Source organism: Apodemus sylvaticus, chromosome 1, assembly GCF_947179515.1.
Source record: "Apodemus sylvaticus chromosome 1, mApoSyl1.1, whole genome shotgun sequence".
Lineage (NCBI taxonomy): Eukaryota > Metazoa > Chordata > Mammalia > Rodentia > Muridae > Apodemus > Apodemus sylvaticus.
The window spans coordinates 190,459,737-190,470,225 of NC_067472.1; the positions used below are offsets into that span (position 1 = coordinate 190,459,737).

At 40.0% G+C, this 10,489-nt stretch overlaps 1 pseudogene; it reads left to right on the plus strand.

The window, feature by feature from the left end:
* Positions 1 to 8,341: 8,341 nt before the first annotated feature.
* On the plus strand, positions 8,342 to 9,228 carry LOC127683178 (vomeronasal type-1 receptor 1-like; annotated as a pseudogene).
* The last annotated feature ends 1,261 nt before the right edge of the window (positions 9,229 to 10,489 follow it).

The window sequence follows — 10,489 nt, forward strand, 5'->3', positions numbered from 1 at the left end:
CATTGTGTAGATATACCACATTTTTTACATCCACTCTTCTGTTGAGGGATACCTGGGTTCTTTCCAGCATCAGGCAATTATAAATAGGGCTGCTATGAACATAGTAGAACATGTATCCTTATTACATGGTGGGGAGTCTTCTGGGTATATGCCCAGGAGTGGTATAGCAGAATCTTCTGGAAGTGAGGTGCCCAGTTTTCGGAGGAACCGCCAGACTGCTTTCCAGAGTGGTTGTACCAATTTGCAACCCCACCAGCAGCGGAGGAGTGTTCCTCTTTCTCCACACCCTCTCCAACACCTGCTGTCTCCAGAATTTTTAATCTTAGCCATTCTGACTGGTGTAAGATGAAATCTTAGGGTTGTTTTGATTTGCATTTCCCTAATGACTAATGAAGTTGAGCATTTTTTAAGATGCTTCTCCGCCATCCGAAGTTCTTCAGGTGAGAATTCTTTGTTTAACTCTGTACCCCATTTTTTAAAAGGGTTGTTTAGTTTTCTGGAGTCTAACTTCTTGAGTTCTTTATATATATTGGATATTAGCCCTCTATCTGATGTAGGATTGGTGAAGATCTTTTCCCAATTTGTTGGTTGCCGATTTGTCCTCTTGATGGTGTCCTTTGCCTTACAGAAACTTTGTAATTTTATGAGGTCCCATTTGTCAATTCTTGCTCTTAGAGCATATGCTATTGGTGTTCTGTTCAGAAACTTTCTCCCTGTACCAATGTCCTCAAGGGTCTTCCCCAGTTTCTTTTCTATTAGCTTCAGAGTGTCTGGCTTTATGTGGAGGTCCTTGATCCATTTGGATTTGAGCTTAGTACAAGGAGACAAGGATGGATCAATTCGCATTCTTCTGCATGCTGACCTCCAATTGAACCAGCACCATTTGTTGAAAAGGCTATCTTTTTTCCATTGGATGTTTTCAGCCTCTTTGTCGAGGATCAAGTGGCCATAGGTGTGTGGGTTTATTTCTGGATCTTCAATCCTGTTCCATTGATCCTCCTGCCTGTCACTGTACCAATACCATGCAGTTTTTAACACTATTGCTCTGTAGTATTGCTTGAGGTCAGGGATACTGATTCCCCCAGATTTTCTTTTGTTGCTGAGAATAGTTTTAGCTATCCTGGGTTTTTTGTTGTTCCAGATGAATTTGATAATTGCTCTTTCTAACTCTGTGAAGAATTGAGTTGGGATTTTGATGGGTATTGCATTGAATCTGTATAGTGCTTTAGGCAAAATGGCCATTTTAACTATATTGATTCTACCGATCCATGAGCATGGGAGGTTTTCCCATTTTTTGAGGTCTTCTTCCATTTCCTTCTTCAGAGTCTTGAAGTTCTTGTCATACAGATCTTTCACATGTTTGGTAAGAGTCACCCCAAGATACTTTATACTGTTTGTGGCTATTGTGAAGGGGGTCATTTCCCTAATTTCTTTCTCAGCCTGCTTATCCTTTGAGTATAGGAAGGCCACTGATTTGCTTGAGTTGATTTTATAACCTGCCACTTTGCTGAAGTTGTTTATCAGCTGTAGGAGCTCTCTAGTGGAGTTCTTTGGGTCACTTAGGTAGACGATCATGTCGTCTGCAAATAATGATAGTTTGACTTCTTCCTTTCCAATTTGTATCCCTTTGACCTCCCTATGTTGTCGAATTGCCCGAGCTAGTACCTCAAGTACAATATTGAAAAGATAAGGAGAAAGGGGGCAGCCTTGTCTGGTCCCTGATTTCAGTGGGATTGCTTCAAGTTTCTCTCCATTTAGTTTGATGCTGGCTACCGGTTTGCTGTATATTGCTTTTACTATGTTTAGGTATGGGCCTTGAATTCCTGTTCTCTCCAAGACTTTAAGCATGAAAGGATGCTGAATTTTGTCAAATGCTTTTTCAGCATCCAATGAAATGACCATGTGGTTTTGTTCTTTGAGTTTGTTTATGTAGTGGATTGTATTGATGGATTTCCGTATATTGAACCAACCCTGCATTCCCGGGATAAAGCCTACTTGATCATGGTGGATGATCGTTTTGATGTGTTCTTGGATTCGGTTGGCAAGAATTTTATTGAGTATTTTTGCATCGATGTTCATAAGGGAAATTGGTCTGAAGTTCTCTTTCTCTGTTGGATCTTTTTGTGGCTTTGGTATCAGCGTAATTGTGGCTTCGTTGAAGGAATTGGGTAGTGTTCCTTCTGTTTCTATTTTGTGGAATAGTTTGAAGAGTATTGGTGTTAACTCTTCTTTGAAGGTCTGGTAGAATTCTGCACTGAAACCATCTGGTCCTGTGCTTTTTTTGGTTGGAAGACTTTCTATGACTCCTTCTATTTCTTTAGGCATTATGGGACTGTTTAGATGGTCTAGTTGGTCCTGATTTAATTTTGGTATTTGGTATCTGTCAAGGAAATTGTCCATTTCCTCCAGATTCTCTAGTTGTGTTGAGTACAGGCTCTTGTAGTAGGATCTGATGATTTTTTGGATTTCCTCAGTTTCCGTTGTTATTTCTCCCTTTTCATTTCTAAGTTTGTTAATTTGGATACTTTCTCTGTGCCCTTTGGTCAGTCTGGCTAAGGGTTTATCTATCTTGTTGATTTTCTCAAAGAACCAGCTCCTGGTTTTGTTGATTTTTTGTATGGTTCTCTTTGTTTCTACTTGATTGATTTCGGCCCCGAGTTTGATGATTTCCTGCCTTCTACTCCTCCTGGGCGAAATAGCTTCTTTTTGTTCTAGGGCTTTCAGGTGTGTCATTAAGCTGGTAATGTATGCTCTCTCCATTTTCTTTTTGGAGGCACTCAGGGCTATGAGTTTTCCTCTTAGCACTGCTTTCATTGTTTCCCATAGATTTGGGTATGTTGTGTTTTCATTTTCATTGTGTTCTAAAAAGTCTTTAATTTCTTTCTTTATTTCTTCCTTGACCAAGGTATCATTGAGTAGAGTATTGTTCAGTTTCCACGTGTATGTGGATTTTCTGTTGTTTCTGTTGCTATTGAAGACCACTTTTACTCCATAGTGATCAGATAGGAGGCATGGGATTAGTTCTATCTTCTTATATTTGTTGAGGTCTGTCTTGTGACCAATTATATGGTCGATTTTGGAGAAGGTACCATGAGGTGCTGAGAAAAAGGTATATTCTTTTGTTTTAGGATAGAATGTTCTATATATATCTGTTAAATCTAATTGGTCCAAAGCTTCAATTAGTTTCATTGTGTCCCTGTTTAGTTTCTGTTTTCCTGATCGGTCCATTGAGGAAAGTGCAGTGTTGAAGTCACCCACAATTATTGTGTTAGGTGCAATGTGTGCTTTGAGCTTTAATAAAGTTTCTTTTACGAAAAGGGGTGCCCTTGCATTTGGGGCATAGATGTTCAGGATTGACAGTTCTTCTTTTTGTATTTTTCCTTTGACCAGCAAGAAGTGTCCCTCAGGGTCTCTTTTGATGACTTTGGGTTGAAAGTCAATTTTATCTGATATTAAAATGGCTACTCCAGCTTGTTTCCTGAGACCATTTGCTTGTAAAATTGTCTTCCAGCCTTTTACTCTAAGGTAGTGTTTGTCTTTGACCCTGAGGTGTGTTTCCTGTAAGCAGCAAAATGTAGGGTCCTGTTTACGTATCCATTCAGTTAGTCTGTGTCTTTTTATTGGGGCATTAAGTCCATTGATGTTAAGAGATATTAAGGAATAGTGATTGTTACTTCCTATCATTTTTGACGGTATTTTTTAAATTTGAATGCTTCACTTCTTTTGGGTTTGATGAAAGGTTACTATCTTGCTTTTTCCAGGGTGAAGTTTCCCTCCTTGTATTGGTGTTGTCCTCCTATTATCCTTTTTAGGGCTGGGTTTGTGGATAGATATTGGGTAAACTTGGTTTTGTCATGAAATATCTTAGTTTCTCCATCTATGGTGATTGAGAGTTTTGCTGGATATAGTAGTTTTGGTTGGCATTTGTGTTCTCTTAGAGTCTGCATGAGATCTGCCCAGGACCTTCTAGCCTTCATAGTCTCAGGTGAAAAGTCTGCTGTGATTCTGATAGGTCTTCCTTTATATGTTACTTGGCCTTTTTCTCTTACTGCCTTTAGTATTCTTTCTTTGTTTAGAACATTTGGCGTTTTGATTATTATGTGATGGGAAGTATTTCTGTTCTGGTCCAGTCTGTTTGGAGTTCTGTAGGCTTCTTGTATATTCATGGGCATCTCTCTCTTTAGGTTAGGGAAGTTTTCTTCCATAATTTTATTGAAGATATTTGCCGGCCCTTTAAGTTGTAAATCTTCACTCTCATCTATGCCTATAATCCTTAGGTTTGGTCTTCTCATCGTGTCCTGGATTTCCTGGATATTTTGGGTTACAAGCTTTTTGCATTTTGCATTTTCTTTAACTGTTGAGTCCATGGTTTCTATGGAATCTTCAGCATCTGAGATTCTTTCTTCTATCTCTAGTATTCTGTTGTTGATGTTTGCATCTCTGTCCCCTGATTTTTTCCCAAGGCTTTCTATCTCCAAAGTTGTCTCCCTTTGAATTTTCTTAGTTGTTTCTACTTCTGATTTTAGATCCTGGATGGTTTTGCTTAGCTCCTTCACTTGCTTGTTTGTGCTTTCCTGTAATTCTTTAAGAGATTTTTGTGTTTCCTCTTTCATGACCTCAGCCTGTTGACCAAAGTTCTCCTGTATTTCTTTAAGAGATTTTTGTGTTTCGTCTTTCATGACCTCAGCCTGTTGACCAAAGTTCTCCTGTATTTCTTTAAGTGTTTTTTTGCATTTCCTCCTTGTTGGCTTTTGTATTCTCCTGGATTTCTTTCAATGATTTTTGTGTTTCCCTTGCAAGGGCTTCTAACTTTTGATCCACTTTCTCAAGTATGTCCTTCATGTGTTCCTGTACCAGCATCATGACCAGTGATTTTAAATCCAAATCTTGTTTTACTGGTGTGATGGGGTATCCAGGACATGTTGGTAGAGGAGAATTGGGTTCAGATGTTGCCATATTGCCTTGATTTCTGTTAGTGACGTTCCTGCGTTTGCCTTTTGCCATCTAGTTCTCACTGGTGTTAGTTTGTCTTGTCAGTGCTGGACTCACCAGTGCAAGCTGCCCCTTCCCAGTTGGCCTCTGGTGCACAGCTTACCTCCTGCACTGCTTGTAGACAGGGTGCTGCTGCCCAGGCTGTTCAGATCCCAAAGCAGGCACCCGAAGGCCCCCGCTGGGGCCCGCTGGATTCACTGGAGCACCCTGACTTCTCCCAGCTGGCCGCCCGGAAGCCCAGCTAGCTTCTTGCAGGACTTGGAGATGTGGTGCTGCCGCCCAGGCTGATCTGGATCCGGAAGCGGAGATAGTAGAGCTGAAGGCTTCCGCCTGAGGCCTTGCCCCAGATTGTGTCTGTGGACCAGATGGAGCCCGTGTGCACCCCCAGGGAGTGCAGACGGTGTATGCTGCTGTGACCTCTCCTGTGTTCCGCTCACTCTGCTGGGCAGCCGATCCGCCAACCGGGCTGGCGCACACAAGGTTAGCCTGGCCGCCTAGTCCCTGAGTCCAGGCAAAAGCCTGGGAGGCCAAGGTCCGAGCAAAGTTCCCCTAGGGCTATGACTGTTAATTGGGTCCGCCAGGTGACTAGGATTGTGGGCGTGCGCGCACTCGCTCCCTGAAAGTGCAGGGAGAGTCTGGTGTGCTAACAACCTCCTGGGCGGGTTGATACACAGATGGCCCACCAAGCCGCCCAGTTCTTGGGGTCAGTCCTGTGTCTTTTGGGGCCTAGACCCCTGCTTTGTTAGCCTCAGGCTATACCTGTTACAGGTCTGCCTGCCAGAGCTCTCTGTCGTCCTGCAGGCAAAATGGCAGCGCGCACGCAGGCCTGGGCAAAAAACCTCCTGGCTGGGTTGGCACCCCGATGGCCCCCCGACCAGCCCAGGGCCTGGGTGCAGGCCAATGCCCGTCGGGCTCAGACCACCGCGGTGTTGGCCTCAGATTATGTTTATGTACCTCAGTCTGTCTGATCCCTGGAGTCCGAAACCAAGATGGATGCACCTCTCCTGACTGGTGGGAGGCCGAGTTCTGAAGTGGCTTCCGTGCAGGAAAGGCGCCGCACAACTGCAGCTGCTTGCCACCCGGCTGGTCAGCGAAGGTCAGTGGTCGTGGGCGCAGGGCCTAACTGGACCCTGTGTCGCCTTGGTTCCACTGCTGATGGCCCTTCAGCTGGACCAGCCACTGCTGCACTGCTGCCACTGCTGCCGCCGCTGCTCCGATCTATTAATTTCTTAATGATTGCTCAATCCATATCCTCACTCATTCAGGATTCCTTCTTTACAGAGAAGATTCTCTTTATACTAGCAAAGTATATTAAGCTTCTTATGAATATTCATGTGTATCTCAGAAAACATTTAACAGTCTGACTACAAACAACTGAATATGGGATTATCCTGATGATTCATGTGGGAAACACAAGCTTCAGTTTATAAATTTGTCATAAGTATTTGTCCTATGTCCATAAGACATAGGAAATGTTGGAATGAGCCAAGTTCTGGGAAATTACAGAATCTGAATGACATGATTCCCATTGTCTGGAAGGACTTGTTGTCAGCATAATTTTGCAGGCCTGAAATAACAGTGATAAAGTACTCCTTAGAAATGTGCATAATGATTTTCTTGTTCTACCCTTGAGGGTTCCAATTCACATCTGATTACAAGATAAATTCAGAGCTTAAATTGTCCCAAAGGAAACATGAAAACCCTTTTCTAACTTATTCCCAGGTACTAATTAACTTCTAACAAACTCTAAGACATCATCATTAATCATCTGAATGCAAAAATAGAGATTTTCGCTGGGGATAAATAATTTTCCTTCATCAGAGGTATCCCACAGACAATCTACAGACAAATACACTGACACAACGGATGACACAATAATAACCTCTCTGAATGATGCCACGTCCAGGTACTCTACTATTCTATGAGACTATAAACTTGGACTTTGTTAGCTTACCTTCAAAGCATTGAATATAGAGATTAAAAACGCTTCTGATTTTCCTTGCAATATTTCTCAGACACGTCAAACAGACAACTTCTTCAATGAAAAAGGCACTACAATATTTGCCTCTATAGGAGCTGTGTTCCTGAGCTGGCCATCAGATGAGCGTCTTCATCCTGTGTCTCAGAAGGTGGGATTCTTGCAACCACAGACTTCTCAACATTCTCTTCTTCCTTCTTCAGTGTGCATTGTCATCTAAAGCCAACATGAATCAGTAATTCTTTGTAAAGACTGCAGTTTAACTCAAATAGGTTAATAGATTCCATTTACCTCAAAGAAATGTCTGTTTTCTGGATTTGCACATAGCAGAAAACAGCATTCCGTGTAACATCTGTACGTGAGATGCTGAATTTTATCTGGTGGATGGAAGCCGTGTTCCTTTTGAAACATATAAACAAGTAAAATAGAGACTAAGCATCAGCTTGCAAAGGGAATAATAGTGATTGTGTTAATAATTTTGGATGGAAGCTAGAGATGATGCAGGTAAGACTCTGGCACCTAACTTTTTAAAATAAAAATTAAGATTCAGAAATATGTGAATAAATGAAATTTGTTAGCAAATGAGTTTTTTCACATGGAGGCTAAATAGGTAACCATATGTTGATCTGTGTGATCAAAATACTTGAGGTTTTACCAGAAATATTTTGTATTTTATTGTGTGGACAAGTAGTGTGAAAATTCCTCAAAAGCTTACAACTTAATATTTTACATCTGAAGTCAGTTACAAAATCTTATTGTTTATAACATGTAATCATACTTCTTATTAATAATCACATTGTTTTTAGCATGTTGCTATAACATGAGAAAATTGTATTAATTATTTTTATGGTGCATTTTGTCCTTTGATTTTTTTATTGATTAAGTTATGTTCCATTTGCAACCTCCTCTCTCTCCTAATTATATTAAATTCTGACAACAAAATTATTTATTATTGATTAAGTGATTTTATTGGTTAAGATACATTCCATTTGCAGCCTCATTGAATTTCTAATTTATTGAATTCTATTGATGGAATCAGATACTCATCCTAGGCTCTTTCCTGACTCTATTCATATGTAAAGCACATGGTGTGTTAAAATGTTTTTAATTTGAAGGTTTTTACCTAGGTGATCATGAAGATGTTGTTGCAATGCAAAATTTATCGATGCAAGAGTAATTCAATAAGTATAATTCCAAGTTACTGTCCTTGTATTGTTTTTCCAATCAACGTTCCTGTATTGTTATAGAATATTTTCTCACTTATCAAGAAGTTATCCCAGATTGCTTGGTAAGCATGGACAATAGAACGGAGTCCTGAAGACAGCAGTGTTCTACTTAATCATTACTCCAGGGTCAAGTAAAGTCCTTTCCATGTCTGCTCATATCAAATCCCTAAAAGCCATTGAAGAACTGGCTCTTCAGATCCTCTTGCTTTGCCAGTTTGGGGTTGGGACTCTGGCCAATGTACTTCTCTTTGTCTATAATTTCTCTCCAGTTTTGACTGGTTTTCAGCAGAGGCCCAGGCAGGTGATTTTAAGTCACATAGCTGTGGCCAATACCTTGATTCTCTTCATCACTACATTTCCAAACAACATGATGGCTTTTGCTCAAAGAAGTTCTCGAACTGAACTCAAATGTAAATTAGAATACTTCACTCGAGTGGTTGCAAGATGTGCACATTTATGTTCCACCTGTGTCCTGAGTACCCATCAGTTTGCCACTCTTGTTCCTGTTAATAGAGGTAAACTTATACTCAGAGCAAGTATCTCAAATTTGGTGAGTTATTCTTGTTACAGTTGTTGGTTCCTCAGTGTAATAATTAACATCTACATTCCAATTAAGATTACTGGTCCACAAATATCAGATAATAACAATGACTCTAAAAGCACATTGTTCTGTTCCACTTCTGGATTCAGTTTAGGCATTGTCTTTTTGCGGTTTGCCCATGATACCATATTCATGAGCATCATGGTCTGGACCAGTGTCTCTATGGTATTTCTCCTCCATAGACATCGCCAGCAAATGAAGCACATCCTCACTCCCAATCAGAACCCCAGAGGCCAAGCTGAGACCAGAGCAACCCATACTATACTGATGCTGGTAGTCACCTTTGTTATCTTTTATCTACTAAATTTTATTTGTATCCTCTTTCAAACCTATTTTGTATATTCTCATCAATTCCTGAGTCATTGCAGTGAAGTTTTGGCTGCAGGTTTCCCCACTATTTCTCCTTTATTGTTGATCATCAGGGATCCTAAGGATCCTTGTTCTGTCTTCTTCAAATGCTGGAAGCCAGAATCACTAAAAATGCTGAACTAGAAGACAGCTTGACTAACACCATTAAATACATTATTCCATAAAAACACTTTCAACACCTTGTATGAACAAGGTATAATGCTCACTGCTGTGATTTTAAAAGGGTAAGGTTGTAATCATTTGTTGATGTGACATGATATCTGTTTGGATTCTGACTGACACAGTGAGTTATTTACCACTCTTCATTATCTTGAATATAACTACACTCTTCTGCAGGCTGTTCTAAAGCAGATAGATGAAACCCATTTTCCCTGAAAAGTTTAATGTGTTATGTCCTGATCAAATTATTACTCTCTTCACCTTTTAACACATTAAACTTCAGATAAGAACAGAATCATTCTCTATATTTCTCCATCTGAACAAATAAGAATAGATTGTTATAATTAAATGTTTTCAAAGATGAAATGTTTGTTAATTTTTCATATATTGCATGTCATTCCATTTTGGTTAGGAGAAATATGCTTTGCCATCTTGCACTCCACTCAGGTGATAGTCAAATCTTTGGACCACATCATTTGTGCTCTCTTGAGCAATGCAAGCTTCTCATAACATCAAGAATAAAGAGAAAAATAGGCAACAGCATCTCATGCTCAGGAGCCTTAAGAGGTTTAATGTCTCTGGACCAGGGAGGATACCAGGATTCAAACTGGACATCTTCTCCTGAAATGGCAATATCTTCTTCACTCTGGGCCATATTGAAATTGTTTTTCATTTTTTCTTTTTTTCCCTTTTTTTCTTTTTTATGTTTTCCCACCCCTTGTTTTTCCTTTTAGGCATGAGGGTGCCCTTGCATTTGGAGCATGGATATTCAGAATTGAGAGTTCTCCTTGGTGGATTTTTCCTTTGATTAGTAAGAAGTGTCCTTCTTTGTCTCTTTTTATGACTTTAGGTTGAAATTCAATTTTGTCTGATAATAGAATTACCACTCTGCCTTGTTTCTAAGTCCATTTGCTTATAAAATTGTTTTCCAGCCTTTTACTCTGAGGTAGTGTTTGTCTTTGATACTGAGGCGCGTTTCCTGTATGCAGCAAAATGTAGGGTCCTATTTATGTATCCAGTCTGTTAGTCTATGTCTTTTTATTGGGGAATTGAGTCCATTAATGTTAAGAGATATTAAGAAATAGTGATTATTCCTGTTATTTTTATGATATTTTTATGTTTGAGTGGTTATTTTCTTTTGGGTTTGATGAAAGAAGGTTACTA